Source organism: Rhagoletis zephyria, unplaced genomic scaffold (assembly GCF_001687245.7).
Source record: "Rhagoletis zephyria isolate East Lansing unplaced genomic scaffold, Rhagoletis_zephyria_1.1 Rzeph_scaffold_00100, whole genome shotgun sequence".
Lineage (NCBI taxonomy): Eukaryota > Metazoa > Arthropoda > Insecta > Diptera > Tephritidae > Rhagoletis > Rhagoletis zephyria.
The window spans coordinates 451,519-461,951 of record NW_016157184.1 but is presented as its reverse complement, the minus strand read 5'-3'; the positions used below and the strand labels follow the sequence as shown (position 1 = coordinate 461,951).

Below are 10,433 nucleotides of genomic sequence, written 5' to 3'. Positions count from 1 at the left end.
TAAATAACGGAACATAAACCAACGCAATCACGAAAACCAAGAAAATAAAAATAACGGATTTCTACCCGACGGCAAATACAAGCAACCAAAAAGCACCTACCTGTGAGATAATGAAACAAAAGCGGTCGCACTTAGATGGGTATGCATGACCTAATGACAGTTAAAACAGATAGTAACACGAATACATAAAAAGCGGAAGGAAACACGAACTATTCAGAACGAAAAATGACACTGAAGATGGCACAACGCCGAAACCGGTTTGTCTCCAAACCAAATTTGACAAGGGATGACGAAAAATCGTTTCACAATACATCATACTCCTACCCTGTCGGAAACACAAACAACCAAAAAGAAGTTGTTATAAACACTATTTATAGTACAAATATATATGTATAAGAAACCAAAAATTTCTGTTTGTCTACTTCTGCTGAAATACACTTCACTAAAGAGATGGAGGAAAGTGGTGGTGCAACTCTATTTAAAATATCTAGGGTAAGCAGCCCGGGTGATATTATACGATTTTTTCTTTTACACAATATCTTCAAAAAAACAAGATTTTCTTACAAAAATAAATTAGAAATTCAGTTTATTATATATATTATTATACTCTGTATAGAAAAAACAAAAAACGGAAACAGTTCATTACTTAAAACTCGGGGAAAAATACGTTAGGAAAAAAGGTGAAATGGCATACAACTTTTTTAAAAGTTTATTCCCACATTTGTGGCGTCTTATTCAAGCAGCCACGGCTTGAATTCTTTGTTTAAAATGCATTCGTCAATAAAATAGTAATCGCGTTTTTGACTTTTTCGTGTAATTCACCCATTTTAACCGGGACAAAATCACACATATTTTTTACATCTACACTCAAGAATTTATACATTCAAACGGAAACAATTAACTTTAAAAAATATCAGCTGATTCAACGGCGTTGCCACAAATTGTTAGCAAACAGCTGTATGCACGGCACTACCGCATTACGTAGTTCGTTTATTGCATTTAGCTATGAATAAAACAGTCTGCAGGAAATGGCAGTAGAAAACAAAATACGACGTATAGTGACGATCAGTAAATAAAATTTGTAAAATATACATATGTACATATTGTAAGAGTTCATTTTTTTTTACAACGAGATGTCTACATTTTTTTTCTTGCTAAAACCGGGACATTTTGCGTCCCAGCATGTGCCGTACCGGGACCGGGGCATAGCTCTTAAATCCGGGACAGTCCTGCCGAAAACGGGACGGTTGGCAACCGTGTTATGCGTGCTTAATTAAACAATCACTAGTCTTTCAGGTGTCCACAAGCAATAACTAAATCTTCGAAATTTCCGGTTGAGATTAAGCCACGTTGACTTTCCTTCTTTTGATCATGTTGACGATGGTGAACTTTTGCACCATTTCTCAATCAGTTTTAAGGCTGCGCGTAGATGAACCGCTTATCTGCATATCCAAAAGCGCTGCCTACTGCCTACTGCTACTGCCTTATAGTAATTAAATTACGTCGATGTTTTTGAAAAACAGCTCATCGACCAGTTGCAAAACCGCCTAAATCGACGTTGTGGCAAAAATGACATTTGGTAATCCTGAACTTCAGGCATCGGGATTTATGCATAATGTGACCAACTATTTCATAGCTCAAGGAAGTACAGGTTAGGTTGGGTTAAGTTAACGCCGCGAGCCGATTACGAAATTTCGAATGCGGCTAATTTCGATACATGAGAGCTCAGTGTTTTTTTCAGAAGTGCGAGCCAAAATTCTTCCATCTTAGCCTCGCGAAGGGTGGGCAGTCTAAAAGAAAGTGTGGAGATGATTCCACTTCACCTTCCTCTTGACAGCTGATAGAAAAAGATCAGTCGAAGTTCCTAGTCTCACCGCATGAATACCAATCATACAATGGCCTGTCAGAACCCCCCATCACTAGCCCTTGAGAGGTAACGTGTTTTAAAGTGCCCCATAAAAACGTTTTCTGCAGCAGAGAAACGTTTTATTTTCCCTTTTTTATGTCAGAAAAGGACCCGGCTTCCCTTAGCCTAATAGTAGTTCATGCTGCGACAATTCTGTCTGCAATATCCGCAGGCGCCGTGTTCAACATATGTTTGTTAAGCGCCAGTATAGGTGTGGTTCCAAATGCTCCGCTAATTCCTGTTTAACAAGTGTAGCCTTCTCTAGTGAGTTCCACCAGACAAGGGCTTATTGAAACAATATAGGCTTAAATCTGGTTTCATAGAGCTAAAGAATTAATTTGGGCGAAAGACCCCACCTTCTACCGTTAGTTCCCCTACAGTAGTACAAGGCAACCGACATCTTTCCTACCCTTTCCTCAATGTTAGGCTTCTACGACAGCTGCCGTTGAGCCAGATCAAAAAGGGTGTACAAAAGTCGTCCTGTAACTAAAAGTTCCACATTCCCTACATAGGCGATCACCAGGCAGCCCACTTTTTCCAATTCCTCTAGAATGTCGTTTACAACCGCAATAAAGAGCAGGGGAGAGAGAACGCCACCTTTTGGAGTGCTCCTATTGACTCTGCTCTGAATGCAGACGCTCTCTCACTCCGCCGTGACAGTTCTGCCACGAAGTAAGCTTATTAAGTTGGTTTCAACCTTCAGAGCCCTTTGCAGTTGCGCAGGTATGATGCCATCGGTCCCCGGCGACTTTAATGGTTTAAACGAATTTATTGCCCAGGCCATGTGACGATCATACAGAAGATGGGAGAAACAAACGCAAAAACATTCATATCATGTGTCAAAAAGTGCGATGGCGATCCGAAAATTGTCGCTAACTGGTTACAGACTCTCGCTCCTAAGTACAAAATTTCGCAAAGAAGTACATTTGACTGTACTTCGAAGTACGAAGTACAAGAGCGCAAAAAGAAGTACTGTACTTCCGAAAGAAGTACGGTTGGTCACATTATTTATGCATAAAAATCGTTAAATCGTGATAGCTATAGAAAATACCGCCTATCAAGGCAATGCCTTCAAAGAAAAAACCGTTTTTCGCTCTACTGTAAAATTTGAGTGCCGTAAGATAGGCGATTTTGCAATTGGGCGATGGACGGTTTTGCAAAAACATCGACGATTAGAAATATGCTTTCTTGCCATCACCTTCGATTTTGCTTCGTATTATGTACTACGAAACGCAGCGGAAATGACAAGGAACGCTCAAATGGCTATTTGGTTTTATATTGCAATGCTTTTCAACTACCTGTGTGAGATTAATAAATAGGTATATGATGCCACCAGTGTTGCCAACTCTTTTCGAGTTAAAAAATCTAGATTTTTATAAAACCCGCTGGAAAAAAGCTAAATTGCACACAACAAAAGCGGACAACTAAATAAGTTTATATTACTTTAATTTTAAGCAATTCATTTGAAACACTACTTGTATTAAAATTAATAATGCAAAATGAACAAGTAATTTTTAAGCAAAAAACAAAACCGACTTCAATTCACATATAAAAATTAAAGAGTACCGTTAATTTTTTTTATAATCGAATGATCGGATCTATACTACATTAGTATGGGACCACCTCTCAACGTTATGCGGTAACATACATAAAAAAATATTCCGACTAAGTGATAACCTCCTTAAGTCGGCTAAAAATTAGAAATAAAAGTTAAAATAACTATGCATACAGTATACTATTGCATAGCTTTGTTTTAACCAAGTTTAGCTGACTAAATAAAGTTCCAAGTAGTGCAAGTAGATGAAGTGCAAATTCCGCCAGATCGGAAAACAATTTGTTGCCACCTGCATCCTTATAAGTTTGAACTTCTGCCCAAAATTTCATTGTATTACTTATATTATTTAATTTAAATTATTTAATTAAAATGTTTAAAACATCTATCTACTCATGTGATGCGCGTAAAACATTGCCCACTGGAAATATCTGTGTTCATATGGAATAGTAGCTTATGTCGGCTTTAGCATAATGCGGCATTCGCAGCATACGATTGCGAATGACTCACTAGCGCCGAGCCATTGAAGAACTTTTGGCAAATAAACGTGCAAGAAATAGTTCGGATACTAGTAAGTCAATGTTCTTTTTAAGTCTCATCAAAAAATTCCTTGTCGTTTACAGGATAAAGGGAATGCCGCATTATACTAAAGCCAGCTTCTCGACTATTCTAAGCGAACACAGATATGTATGTACTATATTGTATAAGGGAAAAAGCTAAAAATCCGTCAAAAATGTCTCAAAAGGCTGGATTTCCCGCTTCCCGCAATTTCTCATTTCCTGCCGCTAAATGGACTTTGAAAAAGGGAATGCCGCATTATACTAAAGCCAGCTTCTCGACTATTCTAAGCGAACACAGATATGTATGTACTATATTGTATAAGGGAAAAAGCTAAAAATCCGTCAAAAATGTCTCAAAAGGCTGGATTTCCCGCTTCCCGCAATTTCTCATTTCCTGCCGCTAAATGGACTTTGAAAAAGGGAATGCCGCATTATACTAAAGCCAGCTTATCGACTATTCTAAGCGAACACAGATATGTATTTACTATATTGTATAAGGGAAAAAGCTAAAAATCCGTCAAAAATGTCTCAAAAGGCTGGATTTCCCGCTTCCCGCAATTTCTAATTTCCTGCCGTTAAATGGACTTTGAAAAGGCCAGATTTGACGGGAAAAGAGCTAAATTGGCAGCCCTGGATGTCAGTAACAATTCTCTATTTCTACGAGATTTAAAAAATGTTCCAAATTTGAAAGTTATGTACCAGTGTACCAAAATAGAAAAAATGTACCAAAAATGGTACATTTCGGCCGAAATGGCAACCGTGTTTGCACGTGAGGTAGCAATTCGTTCATTTTATTGACTTCGCTGACCTATGTACACCACCATTCGGTCATCAGTCACATTTTGTAAAGGCCTATAATGACGATTACTTAACATTTTGACAAAATGCTCTATAGATTGATTAAATAAAAATAATCGCCCAAAATGCCCTGATGTGAATACATAATAGGTACGCAATAACAAAAAGCAAGCCTGTATATAATGATGGATTGTAGACATTTTCCCGGAATGGCATTTGACTGATCCTACGAATAAATTTAAAAGCGGGTCTGTTTCATTATTTACAAACATTTAGAAATAAAGTTGAGTCATTTTCCATAATATCCATGACTCCAGGTTGTACTTTTACGAAGGTTAATGACTTAACGCCCACCGCAGGAGCCAGACCGGATTGACTTATGGAGGAAAAACTCCAGAATCTTATTGATTGACGTTATTTTCAAAATATGAACGCAAACTTTTTTTTTATTTGCACGTTGTCCTGGAAGCATGGTACCCAATACCAAGAGGAAGATGGGAGAAGCTTGTAGAAGTCAGGCGCGGAAGTGAGGCAGCAAGCAAAAATCTGGAATATAATACTGACGAAGTTCTTTTTTGGTAAAAATTATGATTTGAAATTTTTGCCTCTTCAATGGCCACGAAACTGCTTTTGCCAATTGGGCTATTTGCGTGACCAAGGCATTTTATATGGAGAGTCAGTTTTTCAGTTAAAAAGATTTCTCAGTGAATTATATTTAACTTCTTTATATTGGCTGAATAAAGTAATAAGCAAGTAAAGATGTTAACATACAATTTGAATAATAAAAGTATCTTCATCCCGATTTTTAAGCGGATTTGACTTTGGGGTTGGCCATGGCTGTAAATTGACGGTTAAAAGCGATATTTCACTGGGGATTAGTGTCAACCAGGCTTTGAGTAAATGGTCGTTATTTATTTAGTTATTAGCCAATGAATATAAAAAATTCTGACGAAGATAACATAAAGTTACCAAGCCTCTTGGAATCGAGAGATCCAAAGAATTACATTGATTTAATTCAAGTTCTGATTAATGGCGCACTAGGAGAATAGTAGTATGTGGAGTATGATTTTTTGGTAAAAACTTCGTCTAAAGAGAGAATTGTTTCTGCTATACAGATCGAATGAATGCGTAAAATAGTTTTTCTTGCTTTTAATCAAAATGTGTTCTGAGATCTAAGAAGACTGTGCAGAAATAGGGAAGAAATAGGGATAAAAGGACATCTGTAGATTTCAATTTTATTGGGATATTAATATAGGAGAGACCGAAAAAAACCGGCCTATTTATTGCTGTGTCACAAATTGTCATTTATTTCTTGCTATAAAAAATAAATCACTCACAATAACTTTTATAACAAGTTTTCGGCTTAAGTTCTACTTTTTTGTTTTAAATGCAACGGTATCCAAGTATGTATGTTAAAAATACTGAGTGAAGTGCTTCGGTAGTATATTTCTAGTTATTATAGTTTATTTATTGAAGGGAAGAAGATGTGCCAGAAATCAAGCATTGAATCCGAAAATCAGGCATTGACTTGGATACGAGTAGTGAAACAAAAATTTCAGTGTGTCAAGTGATCATTTGAGAGAATAAAAATAGTTTTACTTGCTATTCTTTATAGTTTGTACAAGTTCGTTGCATTTTCTTCATATATTTTCTCTGCACCATAATTAAATTTAATAACTCACTTTTTCAACAAAAAAAAAAATCGCATAAATAACTACGGTTGGCCTATATTTTCGTTAGCGATTCCATTTCTCGCAGTCATTTACCGTAAGCTCCCTCGCATAAAACGCTTTCACAGTAATATATCACAAAAAATAAATGGTTCATGATAGAAAAAGTTACAATGGCCCATAGTCATAGTCGTAAGTTGAAACTCATTCTTGTTAAAATAAAGTTTTAGGTTTAGAGTAGATGTTTAAGTTGTGTTAATCATAGACATATTAGAAACAGAGTTTTAAGCATATGAAGAGACTCGGCAATATAAAGAAATACGAGTACTTTAATTAGTTCACCTGTGTCCGCTGCAGGATTGCGGATTTAGCAAGCTGGGAAGTCGAGGGTTCGAATCTCACTGCCAGAAAACAGTTTTTTCCACCGTTTCTTTGTTCTTTTAAATATAATTAATGTTGGTTTAATTAAAATCAAACTCCAAAAACTTTGATTAACTTGAAATAATTATGTGAAATACGATAAACAAAAAAAAAGATAACAAAATAAAATCTAATAAAATAAAATAAAAAATGTTTATATTAAAAAATACAATTTAAGAAAAATGGTTTGGAATCGCTCGGAGTGGGGACCGAACTTGGGTGCTACTGCGTTTACTACTTCAACAGCAAAACAAAACTTCGAACCTTATTTTACCATTTTAAAATCACGTTCTCCTCATTTTAAAGTTAAAACTCTGTTTTTGCCTTAAAATGCATTTTAAGTTGACTATGAAAGAGTTAGTTTTAATCGTTCAAACCTTTTTCTAACTTCTCTATGACTACGGGCCAATATGTTTAATGTGGACCAGTTATTTTCGGTCTCTGAAATATGGTATAATCGATACTTTCGAAATGTTTTTTTATTTTTCTATAAATGCAGTTTCAAAGCGTCCTAATAACTTCGACCCCAAAGCCTGATTATGGCAACTTAACTTAACTTAACGGAACGTAGAACTTAGAGAATCAAAATGAAACAGATTTCGACGTGCTATTAAGTTACGTTAAGTTTCGGCTGTTCAATTATAAGCAACCTCCCATTTAACAGAATTTTTAAGAAAGAGCCGTAAGTTACGTTGCGTTGCCATTTACTGTTGCTTTTACTATATACTACGACTTTGACAGGTTTTGCGAAGCATGGATATGACCGTGCTACATTTGCATGTGTACGTAAAAATGCGCTTTCACATTTATTAGAATTTCTAATAACTATAGTGCTGAACACATTAAAAACGATGGTCATGCGGTGGTGAGTTTTCGTTAACACGCTGGTCCCACAAGATAGATCGTTTCAGCTAAGAGCGCGGTTTTAGAGCGAGGTTACCCACGCACGTGTACGCAGGGATGATAAATGAGTTTTTTAATTTTGTACCACATGGCCAAAAAAAGTGTACTAAATAAGCCGAAAAAGTACCAACATTCAAAAGGCCATACATACATAGTTTCATATACATATGTTTTTAGATTTTCTGTATAAAAATCATGATATAAAACATGGCGTGTCGAAGTTGGAAACATAAGTGCAAATCAATTGTTTGAAAAGGCCACCAAAACGCCAAGGTAATCACCAAAACATACAAGTTATAAGTAATACAAAAATTTTCAAGGCATTTAACGGAATGGAAGTTTTACAAAAATATTTCATTTTATAGAAATAAAGAAGTTAATAGCAGTACCTAAAATCTTGCAAAGTTGGGGGAAATCGAGAGCGCAAAATGACACTCAGATCTGCCAATTTCTTCTGGAAAAAATTTTACCTGCGAAAACTTACAATTAAAAAGTCTGTTGACTACAAACATGTGTTCGCGAATAAAAAAAAAGAAAGGACGAAAAGTTTAGTTTATACGGTTGACAAACGGGCTTATTTGCATAAACAGCCTTTATATTCTTTGACTCATGCATTTTCCTCTTTAAAATGCGCATACGCAGCCGAACAAATGCACGAAATTTTTGGGAATTAACTCGGATCCGGGGATTTTTCGCTGACAACAGTGGTAAAAACCGCCAGCTGTTGTCTTTTGTACATGTAAGCAAACAAAGCAGACGAGTTTCGCGTCCGCGGTAGCCGAGTGGTGAGAATTGCGGGCTACAAGCCTCTAGCTGCCAGGTTCGATCCGCGGTTGGAGCGATTGCGAAACAAATTTTTGTTTTTATTATTTATTTAATATTTTTTTATTCTATTTGATTTATATATTTAATTTTGCATTATTTTATTTTCATTTGCTGTCAACAACAACTAACTGAAAGCAACGAAAAAAAATATAAACTTATAAAAAAAAGGATGGAAACGAAATAAATGAAAATTCTACTGACCGTGGGACTCGAACCCACGACCTTGCGGCTCGTTTATCCGCATTACTGCCGTCTTACCATGTTTGCTTACCATGTTTGCTTACCATGTGACAATATCAAATGTAAAGGCAACCCATCTCATTTGACAGATACTTGACCCTTAACCTTGCGCGCTGTTGCACTTGACACTTGACACTTAAACTTGCGCGTTATTTTTTTATTTTTCGAACCGTTGAACCGATCCGAAACCCCTGTTCAAAGACCAAAAAAACCGCTTTGACGAACCAATCCAAAAGTGCAAAAACGGTTCGAACCGCTGAACCGAACCGACCAAATTTTTCATCCGGTTCACGTCCCTGGCTTTTAGTTAATTTAATATTAATCTTTTCTAATTTCCGTGTGTCTACTATGGCTGCCGTATAAAATTGTTCAATTGTACCATATTTTTCACAGAAATATACTAAAATGGATAATAATGCTGAAAGGTTCTGTCCGAATTTGTCAGTTGATCGTTAAAACGAAAATGGGATAAATTTAAAAGCACATTTGTAGCTATATCTACTTAATTTTTGTGTAAAGAGGAGATTATTTTACTTTTGAATGCGTCATGATGTGGTATCAAAAATATTGGTTAGAAAAAAATTTATTCATTTCGCGATAGTTCATTTATATCAATTACATATCAAGTTTGCTGTTGATAGAAAGAGAGAGAAGCAACGTCTACGCGTGTTGCCGCGACGTCAGGAAAATATGTATCGAAAAAGAAACAAAAAATGGATCAAATGTATCACAAAATTTGTATTTAAGTATCGAAGTATCAAGTTAGAAAAAACTTTAAAAAATGCTATTTGGTTTCATACCTTTGCTTTATATTATTGTCAATAACTGAAAAATCATGTAATTCGCATTCAAATACATACATATGTATGTACCAGGGATGTTGCGAATTTGGAATTTTAGACATCCGCGGATGCGAACGCGGATGCGGATGCGGATGTTTAAAAGCTAACATCCGCGGATGCGAATGCGGATGTCATGTACTTTTAAGAAATAATTTAGGTGGGTAAATTAGGTGATTTAGGTAAGCAAAAAATGGAAAGGTTAGCAATTTTTAATAATCTGCCTTATCCTAAGTTTCACCTGAAAATTTGTAAGCCACCCATAGTAAATACATGAAAACCAAAAGTGAAAAGTGAACCGGTTCGGGGAAAATGAAAGTCATGATAAGACTGAGTGTCTTTTTAGTACTTGAATTTACAAATTGGAACATTGTATTTAATAAAAACTTTTTGAAGGGTCGTAAATCAAACCTGCGTTACTATATAACTACTCGCTCTAGGCGACAAACTTGAAAAACTTGAAACTTGACAAAATTGCAAATTCTTTTCGATTGCCACTGCACCAGTTACGTAGACTTTCAGTTATATTTATTTATTTTTATTGCGGTACAATAATTTCATTTTGAGAATTGCATCGGGGCTGTAAATGTTGGATGTATCCTCCTGACTTTCATCTTCACAATCTGGCATCATGGCACGATCGTTGTTTAAACACCGTTGTTTTCCAACAAATTCTTCATTCTCATTCTTTTGGTTGTTTCGGAATTTGGAGAACGTGTC

At 35.9% G+C, this 10,433-nt stretch overlaps 1 protein-coding gene across 9 annotated transcripts in view; it reads left to right on the top strand.

The window, feature by feature from the left end:
- ey (eyeless) overlaps positions 1-10,433 on the top strand; it is a 405,615-nt gene that overhangs the window by 14,458 nt on the left and 380,724 nt on the right. The window contains exon 1 of one of the 9 annotated variants that reach the window (XM_017632785.1): positions 4,728-4,740. The exons of 6 other annotated variants lie outside the window; for them this stretch is intronic. The gene's annotated coding sequence lies outside the window, so the exon portion shown is untranslated. Of the gene's footprint in view, positions 1-4,727; positions 4,741-7,780; positions 8,083-9,726; positions 9,739-10,433 lie in introns of those variants that run through there. 2 more of the 9 variants (XM_017632830.1, XM_017632800.1) reach the window with 2 other exon arrangements.